This window comes from Lonchura striata, chromosome 2 (assembly GCF_050655825.1).
Source record: "Lonchura striata isolate lonStrDom1 chromosome 2, ASM5065582v1, whole genome shotgun sequence".
NCBI lineage: Eukaryota > Metazoa > Chordata > Aves > Passeriformes > Estrildidae > Lonchura > Lonchura striata.
Window position 1 is genome coordinate 117,438,509 of NC_140704.1, and position 10,665 is coordinate 117,449,173.

Sequence of the window (10,665 nt, forward strand, 5' to 3'; positions counted from 1 at the left end):
GTTTTTCCTCCCCTACAGAAATTCACCCTGCTGCTAGTAAAAGTAAATGAAGTTTAACTCAGTGAAAAATAACTTAGTATGGAAAGTCATGCTCAAATTGATTTAGAAATGTCAAAATAAGCTGTATCTGAGAAATAGTTGTCTAAAAATTTTGTCTTCCCATAATGTGAATCAGATGAGATGCAGACAAAAAATATTAAAGAGGGAAAATTAATTTTTTAAAAATCTTTCTTTGATGATTCTGACTAGTAGATAAAATTATTTACATGGCTTCTTTTTCCAAATTTTTAAGAGATTTATTAGAAAATATACATAGAGATATTTGTTTAAATATCTCTAGTTATTAAAGATAAATGACTGAAAACTGTAATTACACTCAGTGAAATTCCAGGCTTAAAGAAATGTTCTGAAACAATATTTTCAAACCCATTCTTTAAAAACAAAACCAAACACCTAAATTTAAGATAATTTTTGAGAAATAAGAGGAATGTACTGTAGCAACATAGAGTTTCCAGAAAGAAGTACAAACAGGAGTGACAAATGTAGAAGAAACAGCACTACTGTGTACAGCTGTGGCTGAAATATAAACTGAGTATGCACTACCTTCACAACTCATCACTAAATACAGATTAATGGTCACATACATTTTGTATGAGCAAAGCAGGCCTCTTTCCCTCTAAACTAATTAGTCAATCAAAACTAGTTAAAAATCTGTGGTCCTACTTCTGCATGCATTTGATCTAAAAGAGTTAAAAACCTGACCATTTACGTAAATTTAAATTTTGCAAGGAAAAGTCAGTTGAATGACATTTTGAGTTACAAAAGACTACTGTAAAGGAAACTTTATTTTATCCATTTACAAGCAGAACTAATTTTCGCAGTGGAAGTATTCAAGGATCCCCATAGGTAATTATTTACTAAGAAACAGGTCTTTGTAATAGAAAGATATGCTATGTGAAGTTAGTGTATGTGAATTTCTCAGTGTATGGTTAATATATTCAGTGAATGTTTCACTACTGGCTTGAGAGGACCTTAGAGCTGCATGCTAATGTGAGCAGAAAGAAACTATCTTAGATAGTTTGTCTATCTTTTATTTGGTGCCAGGAGATATCTGCTATTTTGAGATATTCATTATTCAAGACAATTCAATAATCACATCAAACAGCAGGAAAAATTAAACATGCAGAAAAGCTGAGGAGACTAAATCTCTCTTAAGCAAGAGAGAAGAATGCTGTTAGGAGTTAGTTCTGAAAAGTAAAGATGGCAGAATATCTACTCAATATTAATCTTTGCACAAAAAATATGCACAGGGAAGAAGACAGCATGAACCAATATTAATATCCATTTCACCATATATGTGTATTTAGGAAAGTGATAGTTCCAGTTGTGCAGTAACAGATACATCCATAAAGTCTGGAAAGAAATTGCGTGAGGGAACAGGAACCTAAGAATTTCTTGGTAATTTTGTTGAGCATTTTATGTACATTTGAGTTCCAAATATTTGAAGTAGAAATTCACAGTCAGGAGATGATCCCATAGCTGGCTGCTTCTGCTAGGATGATCACTGACAAAGCAATGTGCAGTATGAACCGTAACGTCTTTAAATTTCAGAGTTGGTATTTCATTAAAATCAGTTCACAGGTCTCAAAGGATATTTTTGTAAGGGGAAAGAAGACTCACAAGCACTTACACCCAGCTCATCATGATGAAGGAAAATAATGAATTTATACTTATATTTCTTTGAGCAGTCATGCCAGCTATTGCTCCAGTTCATTGCTTCGTTTGAATCACTGTGTTTGTGGAGCTTTTTGATAGGCAAGGAACAGGGACAAGTTAAAAATAGCCTGTTTTCAATACTGGTTTAATTTTCAGCCATGAATTTCCCCTTCCAGTTGATCACAATATATTAATAAGACAGTGGGACAAAAGCAAGGTTTAGGGCTGGAAGCAGCCCATCCTTTTATTGTAAGAAATTGCTTAATATGCTTGTAACTCTACATGGAGGTTTGGCACAATTTGGCATCTGGAATGTACAACATATGGAAATTCCTGTTTGAATCCAGCTTCAATTCTTCTGCTTGGAAACCTGGTTAAAATGCTTTCAGATTGCTAATTTTCTCCACTAGTATTTTTCATCCCTTGAGATCTGTCAGTGTAACTTGATCACATTATTTACCCTCTCAGAACACGATCAGGGAGAATTATGGAGGAATTGAAAAACAGAAATCCCATCCTGCAGAAAATTCCAAAATTAATTACTTTTACTTTTTTTCCACATCAAATCCTCCACTAGCTCACCCAGAAGGAAAAGGTCATGGTACACTAAGGAGCTGTGTTAGATATTTGGCAAGCTGAGATAAGTTATGTGTTGGAGTCTGAAAGTGTGAATGAACAATAATTTGCATTAAATACAACAACAAAATGCAACCTAGATATATTGATTAATATTGATAAAATACAAAATTCAGACTACATTTTGGGTCAGTAAAATGTAACACTTGTGTCATTTCTTAAGAGAAATGACACTGAAATATTTCTCTCATGATTTTTTTCCATATGAAATCTTATTGCTATTATTAATAAAGAGGAGAGAGTATTAAGTGAAGAAATTACCAGAGATCTTACAGAAAGTAAATGAAATTCTTTTTGTTAGACAATCAGTTTAGAGCAATAAATTAGGGATTTTCTTGATGCCTTTCCAAATGCCTAAATAAAATGTTCACACACGGGCTCTTCCATCTGCTTTAGTGATCTAAAGCAGTACTAAGGTGTTTTTGAGTTTGAGCTACTTTTCTTATAAATCTTTCAGAATTCTTCAGGAAGAACTGTAACCCTCCAAAGGAGAGTTTGAATTTTTACTTATCCTGATTTTCTGTTTATAAACCATATATGCGAGGCTTTGTTACTTTGCGTGGTGGAGATCAACAGGATGTGCTTTACCAGATCCAAGTAAGTGACTGGCAATGTCTTCATGGGGGAAAAAGTTTTTCTGTTTATCCAGGCAGCATCTCTCTTGTTTCATGTTGCCCCTGTGCCCTCTCTTACTTCCCCTGCTCCATTATGAAGAACCAGTCTCTGTCTTCTTGGGTATAATGTGTGAAAGAACTTTTTTTTCTATGTGGTTAGTGTGAAAATGTACTTTTTGAACATGTTTAATGCAGTCACATTTCCTGTGATTTTTGATGACTGTGCAATTTTTGAAGAAAGCTAGGAATACAAAGCAAATAATAATTCTGTTCTTTCCAGAAGACCAAATTAGACTTGCCTGCTATTAGATATATAGTGATATTTGTTAATAACTCAAGACTTCAGACTAAGCTCGCTTATGTAAATTTTATTTTCAGGAAGGGATGCTGTTGTATCTTTTCTACTTCATCTTTGATGGGAGATGATATAGGAAAATACAAGAGGTCTCACAAGAACGCTCCTACTGAACAAGTGAACATTAAAATTAGATGTTTTATTGAGGTCCCATTCCTAAAAATTACCAAAAAAATAAACATCAAATGTTTCACAATGTACAGTTGAGAATTAAACTACACCTCCATGCTGGAGAAAGTACAGCAAGTCAAGAACCCCAGAATCACAGAATCATCAAAGTTGAAAGAGACCTTCAAGATCATCTAATCCAGCTGTCAAGCCAACATCACCATAATCACCCCAAAACCATATCCCCAAGTGACACACACAGATGCCTGCAGAGATGGTGACTCCATCACTGCCCTGGACAATTTAGTTCAATGCCTGATGACTCTTTCAGTGATTTTTTTTTTTCCTAATATGTAATCTGAACCTTCCCTGGGACAATTTGAGGCCATTTCCTGTCATCCTTTCACTTGAGACATGGCAGAGTAGACTGACGCCCACCTCACTGCAGTCTCCTTTCAGGTGATTGTACAGAGTAATGAGGTCAGTCCTGAGCCTTTGCTTTTCCAGACTGAACAACCCCAGCTCCCTAGCTGGGGGAGCTCATAAGAGTTGTTATCTAGACCCTAAAGAAACTGTCATGATTTCAACCTTAGCCTTACCAGTGGTCCATCCATAAGTTTCCAAAGGTTAATTATATATGTGTTTTTTCAAATACTCCAGTTGTGATTTCATTCTGCAGATTGAAAATAGCAAGAAAGGTAATGTTGACATTAACTCAAGCTTCTTGGAGGTCTGATCATGTGATACAATTCAGCCAGTTTTTCTGTGTTCATGAGATGAGTCAAGCACATATCAGTGCGTGGAAGTGTTTAACCAGGCACACCCTCTGTATGGACCCAGTTGCAATGCCCTTGAGATTGGCAAGATCCAACTGCAAACACTGAATAAAATGTTCCAGTTAATTTAACTTAGTTAGAACAGATCTGCAAAATTATATCAACTCCATTAACTTCAGTGGTGGGTGTCTGTGTTTTGGAACAAGGAAATTAGATGAGCCTCATACCGTACTGTTTGATTGAGTGTGACTAGAGAGATAAATATGCGCTAAACCAAGTTAGGATTCTTGTAGGCTTTGCTTCACTGTAAGCTTTTGTCTATCACTGAAAATTGTGGGGTTCAAAATGATGCAATCAATCAGATCCAATTTTCATTTTCTGAGCAAGCAGCAGGTTAGCAATTTTATTAACAGTTGTAGACAGGTGGGTTAATAGTTTTGTTTTCCCTCTGATTTATATTTTGCATTTCTAAAAAAAATATTTACATTGTCCTGAATATTTTCATGACAAACTTATGTGCCGCGCTCCCGCCCCTAAACCAATACATAATACAGGGATAATAAAACATACAAGTAACACAACTCCACACTTATGACCACTTGCTCTTAGTCCAATACCCAAATATTGACATGCTGCTGCTGGGTCTGGAAGCTGAAAACTCACTTCTGATATGGTCAGTAAAAAGTGAAAAGATTTTTAATTTAGAAAGATAAGACACAAATCAAGGTAAATATTTTTTTTTATTTACCATGAATGTGTATATATACAATACTGAAGAGGAGGCAAATAAATTTTTATAAATTTGACTAAAAAAAAGGGAATTATTTAAAAATATTTCAGCATGTTCCAGGGAAGGAAAACCCTTTTAATTAAAACTCAGTACTTGTTGAGTTGAAAAGAAAACTGTGAGAAAACAAAACTCCAATACATAGCACACAGGAAATAGAGGCAAGAAATTCAAACTAATAACAATGAAATAAAGTTGACAGTTACAAAAAGGAATACATGAAAATTATGCCCAGGAAGTTTAAGGCGCTTTTTAAATATTTTTAAAACACTAGAGTCCAGCTCTACTGAACAACAGGTTCAATAGAGTTGGCACCATCACAACCAGATTTGCAGAAAGCAGGAGCTTTACATAGGGTGGTTGGCATAGCTCTTTGTCCTGATTCCAGCCAAGACAGGGTTAATTTTCAAATAAAGCTGTTGTGGTTTAGGAATGGTACTCCCCAATTTAGTACTTGTACTGAGACTGTCTGAACCATGTGCCACTCTCTTGCAACCCACTCCCCCTCCCTCTCTCCCCGAAATGGGCTGAGAGGGCAATTGGAGGCACAAAGATCAGAGGTTGAGCTAAGAACAATTTACTGGAACCAACAACAGAGATAAGAAAATGAACAGTAACAGCAACAACACTAATGACAGAGGGTACCAGAAACAAGGAAATTATTCTCACAGAAACCTCCATAATACCGACTGTTCCCTCTACCACATTGCACGACCTGGAAGAGAGCCCTTCCCTCATCATGGAAAATAACATTAAGTGCATACAGAATAAACTTTGTGTCCCAGACATGTCCTCTCCTGACTGCTGCAAAAACTAATTTTGTCATGGCTGAAATCAGGACACTCTTAAATGTGTTTGAGAAAACAGGTGAAGGCAGAGCTGTGCATTTGTGTACCCTTGAGAATTTTTCTTGCAATGCTTCTGACTACAAGAGCTTTCCCATGGCTTAGGTTTAGGGATTTTAATAGTGGTAGGAATAGATTGACTTGATATGTCAGAGGAACCGGGAACTATTTTATCCCTAGAGGTCTTTTTGAAAGATAAAACTGATTATTTGTGAAAACAAAGGGCTGCAGTAGTACAATAACATTGCAAACAAAATTCCCAGTGCTATTGAAATTCCACTTAACCAGAACTTCCATCATCCATTAATTTCTGAAGTAGACTCATTGTCTTCTGCAGCTTAACCAGATGCTGTCCTGTCATGAAATGGATATGAGGTTTCTATTTCTTCTTTGGCCTTAAAATAAAATTTCTGTATTTACTGTCTCTTTCCTTTTGCCTGTGCACAATTTTAGATTATAGCATATGTTTTTATGAGAGAATCCTTCCTGCAGTTCATTCTGTTTTCCACCAATTGGAAAAACATAAGGTTTTTCCCTGTTTATTACTATTACTTATAAAACCTTGCCACAATGCATGTTGATGGTACCAGATAGATATCTGCTATAAAATTTGGATAGGTTTCATACTGGCATGTTTTAAAAGGCTTAGAGAAAACTGAATTCATGATAGTATTTGATGCATCATTAAACAATCATCCCACACTTGGAAAGTTCAATGAACAGTCCCAGACCATGTATTTTTCCTGTGCCAAAAAACTCCACACTTATAAAATGAAACTCAAGTGCACCATTGGCAAGTGGAAGGATGAGCAAAAGCCATTATTCCATTTTTGATGGGTAGTTACATATTGCATAAGAGTGTTCATTTATAACTTAGTCTCATTCATAGTGTCATCCTCCCAGGTCCCATCATTAAGATATATTTGATGCCTTGTGTGTTTCTCCAAAAGAAAAAAGATCATAAAATGTTAGCAAAGGATTTGTTGTAGGGGGGCTTTGTTATTATCACTAAAACTTAAAAACCTTGTTCAGCAAGGACTGAGTAGGCTCAGTTTCATTTCAAGCCTTTCTACAATGCTTCTCAGCAGAACTGACCTTCCAGTCAGAACTTCAGACGATCTGGAACCTTCCTGGAGAGGAACACTTCATACCACAGCAAATGTGCACTCTTTGCTTCCTCTCAGTACCTTCTGACACCCAAAAAGGGACAAGATCCTCAGTATACAGGTGGAGACTGTCCAGATGTGTCCAGATGTCTCAATGAAGGACTGTGACAAAAGCCTGCCAAGCTCAAGCCTTTTTCCCTGTGCTTCTCCCAGAGAGGGCACATCAGAGGTAACAAATGTCTACTTCAAGGTCAGGTTGGATGGGCTTTGAGCAGCCTGATCTAGCTGATGTCCTCACTCATTTTGGCAGGGTTAGACTAGGTTACATCTAAAGGTCCTTTCCAACCCAGACCATTCTATGGGTTCTATGATTCTGTAAATCTTCCAAAAGGCCTTGTGTTTTGTTGCTTGCTGTGGGGTGGGGGGATGGAGTTTTTCTCTACCTACAAACCCTCTCTACATATTCTTTTCTGCTTGTTGCAAACATGCTGCTGCTGAAACAAAAACAAATCAAAACCAAGAACAATTTGTCTTCACCTTCAACCTCCTTACTAAAAGCTTCTTTTTTGCATGTGCAGTTGTTTCCTTAGGCAGATCTTATCCAAGGGTACAACTCTTTCAGGCTCAGCTGTCTTGTTCCACAAGAAGCTGAATTATGTTGTCACAAGGAGAGACCATGGCAGAGGCTGCCTGTGTCAGCAGCTGCTTTCCCTGCAGCTCTGCCCACAGAGCTGTACCAAACACATCACATTGGTTGTCTGGGCTGGCTGGAGCAGACAATCAGTCAAATTTCTCTTTGGAAGATAATGCCTCCTGTTAAGCATACAGCAAAAATGTCTGAAACTGTACATAACCTGGTTATCTTTTCACTAGTGCCTGAAATATCTTTGATGAAGGAGTTAATTGATTTTATTTTCTCTCTGAAGAATAAAATGTGGGCCAAGGAAGACTTTCAAAGGCACAAATCTGAATTTAAAGGCAACAAAAGTGCTAGGTTTCACACAGTTTTGTACAACCTACCTTTTTAACAATATTGTTAAGAGGAATTAATAAAATGAAGCACTCATTTGAATTTCTTAAATGCATCAGGGATACTATAAGCCATACGTTTAAATAAAAGGTTAATAATAAAAGATTTTGTATTGGAATTGTTTCTTACAGTTCAATGGAGTAATTGTATTGACCTGTGGATTTTGCATAATTTTTATGAATATCCTTCTGAATTTTTTTAATTTTCAGGCATGAATTGCTAATTAATGCTAAATAATTAATTTATGAAAGAGCCAATTATTTTTTCCCCATACAAAAGTAGGGGCAATTTTCTAGGTGCAAGAAATTTAGCCTTATTTAGAGACTAAGAGGGAGGGAAAAAAAAGAAATAAAACCAGCCCATCTGTTTTCATCCATCTGGTTAAGTACTGTTATATCTGTGAATAAGTGTAGTGCTATCACCATGAGCATGAGAGAGTCAGCCTCAAAAAACAAGGAATGGCAAGACAGGTTTTCCAATGTCTACAAAAAAAGATAATAAAGGATACTGAATGTAAATGGATTTGTATTTTCATGAATAAAAATCAAATGAAGATGTAATTTCAAAATATGCTTCCATGTAACTGAAATTTTTTATAAAAGTACCTTTACATAGGCATGGAAATGCAATAGAAGAGTACTGTGACAATTACCTCTGTGTGACTGTTGCCTTCTTTAATGATCCTTGTCCATTAGATTTTCTAAGGCAATGCCACAGCCTTTTATTTTTTGAGTTAGGCATGAATCCAGTGCACCTAAACATATTGTGTTTCAGGACTGAATCTTATCTCTTTCTTGCAAAGGCTTTATAAACTAAATCCCTCTAGAGGGAGCAAATCAGGGATGCACATCAAATTAGTTGTCAAAGGCAGTATAGATACAAACTTTGCCTGTATGTTGAGTAGTTATAAAACCATATACACTGAGTTTTTGAACACACCCGAAGAAGCTAGATAAGCCTGAAATGCCAAGGTCAGAGTCCCTAGCCAATGCATGAAACCAGAAGCACCAAATCTACACTTCACAGCAGAAACAGTAATTTTCACAGAGTAAGCCAACGTCCTGTATGCTGTCATTAACTGTCACAAATAGTACTGAACACAAAAGCTTAATGAAATTCAAAATAGGATAAGAGATACTGAAAAAATATCAGAGTTACAATGGTAAAAAATGGAGAGAAAAATACCAAAGGTGTCTGAGGGGTCCGTGCTTCTGTGCACAAGAATGTCCTGAAATCTGCCACAAGGAATGGTGCGACTGGGTCTGAGCTTATATTCTTGAAGTAAGCTACTGTTCATATGAAAATGTTGAAAATGCCCCAGCAGTTCCATACCCACAGACCAGTTTTAATTCTGACCTTAAAAATGATATATATTACTCATCTGTTTCACCCAGATGCTTCCTTTAGGCATGTTGGCTGGTAATTTACAGAGAGCATTTAGACACAACACTTCCTATGAGAAAGTCGTAGCCACCACTTATATAAATGCTTATAGACCTGAGATATTACAGCATTGCTTTAATTTTAAAATTAAGGGTCATTATATGAGGAGTCTCTTAATTAACCCTTCTTTAGCACCTACCTACCACATTTTTAAAGGTTTGTTCCCATATGATGAACAATATTGGAAATAATAGCAAATGCATAGATGTAGCTTTTCAAGCCTGATTTAAATAATCTTTTAAGTTTTTATTAGCAGTGGTCTGAAAGCAAAAAAAAAAAAAAAGAAAAAAAAAGAAAAAAAAAAGTCTCTTGATCCTGAGCAACAAAATCTAAGGAAAACAGAAGGAAACAGATATTGCAGGAATTGAATTCTTTAGTTTGAATTCTTTTTTTCCCTATAAAGGCTCATAAAAAACAGTTAAAAGATTTGTCAGGTCTTGTGTTTTTTTCCTTTTTTTTAGTTGTGATATCACTGAAAACCTAGTGGAACAGTGTCCTATCTCCACTTTTCTGTGTTAGTCACTGATATATCAGCTTCAAAACAGTTTTAAAAGCATTCCCACAAACACCAGAGACCTAATAATCCTCAAAAACTTTTAAAATTATTTTATGTTATACCTCTTTTGCTGATCATCAATTCTAGAAAATAAATACTTTTCATTTTACTTTTAGAAGTTTTGTTTTTGTCATTCCAGTTTACTCACTTGGGAAAAAAAAAAAAGAAATCAAAACATTTCATTGAATTCTGTAGGATTTAAAGCTTTCTAACTACATTTTGTCAGTGATTTTTCTGTTTCTATAAAAGGCTCTTTTTTTGGTTTTTTTTTTCCCTTTCTTTGAAATATCAGTCCCCACATGAAGCTAAGCCCTTGGCCAGCTGTCCTACTTTTCATCATGATAGGCAGTGTGTCTTGGATAGTGCTCTAACTCCAAGTTCACCACACAGATGCAAGTCAAAAGGTTTGTTTTACAGATTCCTCTTTCTTGTCTGCATCACTACCACTCCTCAGAGTCCTTGTCTGTTTCTGCTCCAACTAATTTCTTGTTTTTCCACTTGGACAACTCTTGGTCATCTTGTTATTCCATTAAAATATATTGTTTTGTGTCATAATGATCTGCAGTGGAATTTGCAGCTGAAGAGCTAATATGGTAAAGCAACTAATTAAATACCCGTGAAAAAATACTAAAATAAAATGTATGGTTTATGTAAATTTTCACCTGTAAAGAAAAAGGAAATTAGCTAAGCAAC